This window comes from Xyrauchen texanus, chromosome 44 (assembly GCF_025860055.1).
Source record: "Xyrauchen texanus isolate HMW12.3.18 chromosome 44, RBS_HiC_50CHRs, whole genome shotgun sequence".
NCBI classification, from domain to species: Eukaryota; Metazoa; Chordata; class Actinopteri; order Cypriniformes; family Catostomidae; genus Xyrauchen; species Xyrauchen texanus.
The window spans coordinates 7,092,519-7,099,179 of record NC_068319.1 but is presented as its reverse complement, the minus strand read 5'-3'; positions in this window follow the sequence as shown (position 1 = coordinate 7,099,179).

Sequence of the window (6,661 nt, the reverse complement as noted above, 5' to 3'; positions counted from 1 at the left end):
TTCTGCTAGAACTGAACTAATGTCTTTGTATCATGGTTTGGCACATGCAGGTCCTGAAAAACTACATGCAATAATTTCCAAAACCTGGTGGTGGCCCCGACTGAGGGCTTCTTGCAATGATTTTTGTAAGAGATGTCTAGTATGCCTTAAGGTTAATTCTTCTTCTAAGCTGAAATTTCCCTTAGGACATGCCCCTCGACCTCAAGGGCCGTGGACACACCTCCAAATTGATTTCATAGGTCCACTGCCCCCTAGTGGAGGTTTTACATACATTCTAATGATTGTTGATCTGTTTTCCAGATGGGTTGAGGCATTTCCACTGAGAAACTGCACCGCAGATGCAGCTGCCAAGATTATGTTGAATGAAGTTTTCCCAAGATGGGGTTTGCCCTTACAAATTGATTCAGATCAGGGTACACATTTTACTGGGAAGGTGATGAAAAATGTCATGAAATTGATGGGGGTGAGGCAACACTTTCACATTCCATTTAGGCCCCAATCTAGCGGATCTATTGAACGCACTAATCGTACGCTTAAAACTTCATTGAGAAAGAGATTGTTGGAGTGGGGGAAAGGGTGGCATGCGGCTGTCCCAGCGATTTTGTTAAGCATGAGAGCCAGCCCTAACAAGACTACACAGCTCAGCCCTTTTGAGGTAATGACAGGTCGCTACATGCGGCTGCCCTGGGATGCCCCCTTGCAACATGAGGGACCATCCGGGCCTTTGAAAGACGCTTTACAAAATTATCTGAAGCTTTGGATGACAGTCTGCGAGACACACGGGTTAGTGTTAGCACACGACAAGCAGATCGAGATAATGTTGAGCAAAAAGACATGCCTGCTTTGCCTGAAATAGGTGACAATGTAATGTTACAGCGGGAGATAGTTTCCCCCTTAGGGGGAATTTGATGGGCCTTATCAGGTGGTATTGACCACTAACACCTCTGTTCTACTGGACAGGGGGGGTTTGGGTACCGTATGGAGACATTGGTCACAGGTGAAACCACTTGAAAAGTGTAACAACTTACTACCTCGAAATCATTAAATGTCTGTCGTGTATGTTAAAATTCTAGAATTCTAGAACAAATGTTTTATCATTACAGATGGCTGAATCCGACGGACATACTGAAGTGATTGGTACTTCCGCCTCGTTGGTATTTTTAATTCTGATCGCTTTATCATTTTTGATGTGGATTCAAATTTCAATTTGGACAGGGAGATTCCATGCGTTTTCAACTCATTGGGATTGTGAGGAGATCGATAACCATCCATCATGGGTACAATACCCATGTCTAAATTCAACTGAGGGTCTAAATTTAATTCCGACCATGTACCAAAAGGTAAATGATCGTTGTTATCGTCTGGACGGAAATGAGACAGTGACCTATTGGCTTGGTCACTCCCCAAATTATCCCGATACTACCCTCATTATGCAAAAAGGTCGGTGGATGAGGAGTGGAGGCGTTGACCTGTTTGATGGAGATTTCAGTTCAATGAGCTGGATCCCTGACCACATAGCTCGTGAAAACATGAGTGCATGCTCTATACTGAATGGATATGGTTAATCGATATTTGTTAAAATCTAGAAAAGGTGAGAGTAGAGCAGAACGAAGGAGGCGTCAGGTAGCAGATGTGAATGACTCCCACATGATTTTTGGTGGAAAAGCAGTGAAACTTCCGTTATACCCAAGTGCTCCTGATCCTCGCCACATCATGTCATACTATCTTCCCAAAGCTAAGAATGAACTTGGTTACAACAAAGTCGTTAAAGATGTAGCCCAAAGCTATATATACAGCAATATTGTGATTAGAGAAGAACCGGGGTCTGATGAGTATCAAACAGCAATAAATGATAACGATTTGATGAGATGGGGAGTGTTAGCCCCAACTAAATGCCACATGATCCGATGGGACACTAATAGGGCTTACGGTGCAGTCTGTGATAGGTTAGGACGGATAGATAAAACTGACAGGGACAAGTTCGATCTGAATGGCAGTAAAAATGGTTTGCCTGTTATTAATGCTTTGTTCCTCTCTTGGCCCAGGTACACTAGATTCGATGACCCTTGGAAGGAGACTGCACATGTTGAGCGTTGTTTAGGTAAAGAAATTCAACAGTGGTTTGTTAAGATGTTTCCTCCTGGAGATGTTGATAAATGTAGAGAAATTTCTGAGAAGCTCACCGGTGTGAAGATGATGGAGATACCCTGGGAGGTGTGTAATGCTTCTTTTGTTAAGTCAGGGTACACTTGGGCTAGTTTTTCTGATGTGTTGCACCAGTATGAGTTTGCTAGGAACCTTGCTAACAGAACTGTTTTCAACATGGATCACTTGCATGATTACCTTGAAGATAAATGTTATAATCCTACATCGATGGCTTATAATGTGACAGCATGGATGCACTTGCAAGTGTTTAAACTGAATATTGAAATGATGTACACTCGAGCAAAGACTAGTCTGGTACCGTTAAAGTATGAGGAGCTGTTGTGGGACAATTATAAATCATTTCAGGTGAGGATGTGGCCTCAGTTGTCCGATGTAGCTATTGGAGATGAGTGGTTTGACAGGGCAAAACAATTTAGACAATTTCTGAGTCCAATTCCTTCAGTACAGGAAATCAGAGATCTAGAGTCTAAGACTCCATCAGAGGACTGTGCTAAACACAGGTTGACACACCCCATGGGTCCTGCATGGCGTCCAGTTGATAAGAGTAAGAAAGCTAACGAAGCAGAGCTGTCTCTTTGTGTTGCAGAGTTGAAGCAGAAGACTGAATATTTTCCTCGGTTGAAGGCGCAAACAGCTCGGCAGAAATTTATCACTGCATTTCTGGAACAGATAAAAACTAATGATCCATTTGCAGGTTATGAGTATTTGAATTCTGTATGGCTTAAATATAAGGGCACTCCATGGTATACTGATTCGAACCTCCGCCTGCTATAGCAGTAGCATTGGTTTTGGCTTTTTCGGTAGGAGCAATATTTACTGACATGACGGAAACAGTGGAGGAATATGTGGAGGAAGCTTGGGAGGAGTTTGTGGCTAGGCCAGAGGATTTGGTCATGGGAGCTGTTAAATATGTGTTATATGCTTTTGGAGCTCTTTTGGGAGTGGGTGTCCTCTGTCTGTGTGTGTGGATGTGTGTTCGTTTCTGTTTTTCTTATGTATGCAGGTCTGCTTGCAGTAACTTGAACCCTTCCGAGGAGGAGAACCGACTGAGAAAACTGACGACATGCTTGAAAGAGAAACTTAAGAAGGATAACATCCATCCCCTGTTGTGAGTGGAAGGTGGGAGAGTCTTCGTGTGGGGACTGCTAATTTTTAGTATCCAGCATGTCCGCAATGAGGCGAAGAGACAAGTGTGACCTGTCAGGGAAGTTGCGTTACCACTCCACCTTCCGTAGTGACCTCACTTGGTAGACCAGACGTGGCGGTATTGGACCCCACATTGGTCTAAAACGGGGGACTGAAGGGTGAGGGTCAAAATCCCTTGTCTCTTCAGATATATCAATACACATATATATATATATATATCCTTTTATATCAATATCTATCTGTATTCTGTTGCTTAACTTCTTTAATAAAGTGATGAATTAACTATATGCATGATCACATTATCAATTCTATTTTCTTATGCATAACTGAAATATACTTTGAATCATATGTGTGTTGAATGCTAACTAGTCTCTTTTAGGAACATTCCAGAGTCTTTCTCTCTGTCCTGCACGTAGGCTGAAGGTCTTTTGGGGATAAGCTTATCTGTGATGCTCTCCAGCCTCTCAAGGGAGAATGCGTTAAACATAGGTTCCAGATGTATTCTGTGTTTGATTGTTACCTTTCCATGACTAATTATATGGTTTAAAGTCCTATGTAATAATACCTGAATAGTAGAAGTGTGATTTTCTCTTATTATTTCTTTAGGGAAGAAATGTATGTTATTTCTACCCTCTCCGCTGCCCGAGGAGTGAATATTTTATCTCTCTGTTTTGGTTTAAATGGCCTGATAACGTTGTGCTCTGGCTCTCTTGTGCCCAGAGAAGAACTGTCGTTCGTCAGTGTTTTGTGTGTGCGTTTGACCCTCTACCCAGGTTTTGAACCCAGGGATGCACACCAGGCCGACTCGAAGACGCTCGCGACCATCTGCGAGGTCACTTCAGATGTAAATCTTGGGCTCGGACGACAAGTGTGCTGATTAATGTTGATAGGCCGCATAGCTGTCTATATGTTGTGACTTTATGGTCTTTTAGCCAATCAGGAGTAAAATAATGGAATGTACGTCCTTGCAAATGGTATAATTGATGTAAGATTTTGTGTAAGGTACGAGTTGGCTTTCGATCTCCTCGTGAGACTTTGGCGCTGGCTCTACCAATTTCACTGCAGACTATACTTCAGTAAATTTTTGATTCTTTAATTGAACTTCTCGACTCCTGGTCTTCTTTCTCCATATCTGGTCAGGGTCATAACTGTTGACACTTGCACAAAAAATGTATTTGCATTTGTGAGTGAATAATCACTACATATTCATTAATGTGCTAGGGAATAATAAAAATGTATTTGCTGTGAAATTCAGCTAATTTATATAATTTAATTTCATGGGCGGCTGTGGCTCAGTTGGTAGAGCGGGTTGGCCACTAATCGCAGGGTTGGTGGTTCGTTCCCTTGGGCAAGACACTGAACACCAAGTTGCTCCCAATGGCAAGTTAGCGCTTTGCATGGCAGCTCTGCCGCCATTGGTGTATGAATGTGTGTGTGAATGGGTGAATGAGTCAACAGCGTAAAGTGCTTTGAATACCGATAAGGTTAAAAGGTGCTATATAAGTGCAGACCATTTATAACCTATTTCTAACCTATGCAATTTGTCAATCTGTGAAAAAAATTATATATATATATATATATATATATATATATATATATATATATATATATATATATATATATATATATATATGTGATTCTAAGATTAAGATTTTATCTGGATATCTTTTGAAAGACTTTAAGTTTATTGTACTGCTGAATTTAATTTAAAATATGAATGTTTAATTTGAATGAATTACTACTGGTTAATTAAATAAGCAAGGCATATCATTACATGTCTATGCATTTGTACGTTTGTTTTACACTTTTCATGCACTGAATGTATCATCTTTGCATGCTGCACAGATGTTTAGAGGACATTCTGGTCCATAACCTGAATGACTACAATTGAATTTGATAATTTGCTGTAATTGATTACTCAGATTGTTTATTTCTGTCTGATTCTGTCAGTAGGAGGGAACGAACAAGAGGTAAAATGAACAAAACACACAATTAGACCAGCTGATCTTTCTTTCTGAGAGGCCAACACTGTTATACATTTATGGAAGTTGGTTGTAAATATGAAAACGTCACATTCATGTGTCTGTTTTACGTTCTGTCTGGTAAAGTTTATGAGAAAATAACATTTTTAACAATATTAAATTAAACACTGTAAAGTTTTGATATCTAAATGTAAGAACCCATGATTATTTGTTTTGTTTTTTTATTTTCTATGTGTTTAAGTATGTCTGGAGAACAAATTTACATGTGAGTTGCAAGTTTATTATCAAAAAAAAAAGATAAGTACAGTTTATTATTTTGTTAGACACTGTCTGATGGAGAGATTGAGTGAGATACTGTTAGTGCCCTGAATAAAAAGATACCTAAGACTCCCCGCGCTCTGTAAGGAGAGTGAGCGGGAGGGGCTACACGCAATACTCTGTGAGGATGGCATGCAAATGATAGTCTGTAGACTTTGAATGGGAAAACTCGTCTCTCTTGGTGTCTCCACTCAGACAGGGGCTACCTGAATTTAGCAGATTATTTTAGTTTAGATTTAGATTTATTTTATTTTATTGTTTTATATACACAGTGTAAAATGCTATAAGTTCTGCACTCTAAGAATACTTTTATTAAGCTCAAACAGGAGATCAGCTGTCTGCCTTCGTCAGTGTAACAATTAACTTGTTCTCAATAGTTAAATAGAAAGAGCAGGCTACAAATCTTCAGGTGATCATAATCAAACAATCAATCCACAGACTCCAATTCAACTCCATATGGAACAACAAATAATAACTGAAAATAATAATGGGCACAATAACATATCAGGCAATAATGCCATTCATAAACATTGTGCCCAGAACATAAAAAAATACAAATGACAAAAAACATGCAAGATGAAAGTCATAGTCTGTAAATTAAAATGCCTCTCTTTATAAAAGTGTTTTTATCGATATCTCCACCACGGCGAGAATTCTTTACTTTCTCAATGCCTATACATTTAAGTTGTTCGATACTGTAATTAGACTCAAAGTGTCTAGCAATCGGAGAGGTAACATAATGTCTGCGGATAGCTGATATGTGTTCACTCACTCTAATCTTCAAAAGGACTCTATGCTTTTCCAATGTATATCAATAGACATGGACATTGTTATACAGGACTTAATATGGTATACTTTTTTGTGGAAGAACACATTAAATGTTTACATTGTAATATAGAAGAACATGCTGTCGAATTCCACAGTGTAGGTATTGGTTGATCATAGGTACACTGAGATCTGCCTTTGAGATTACAATTAATGGAAAAAATACATTTAAGAATGATTTGGATAATTTCATGGTCTCTGCTTTTTCAGTTCGCTTGTAACAC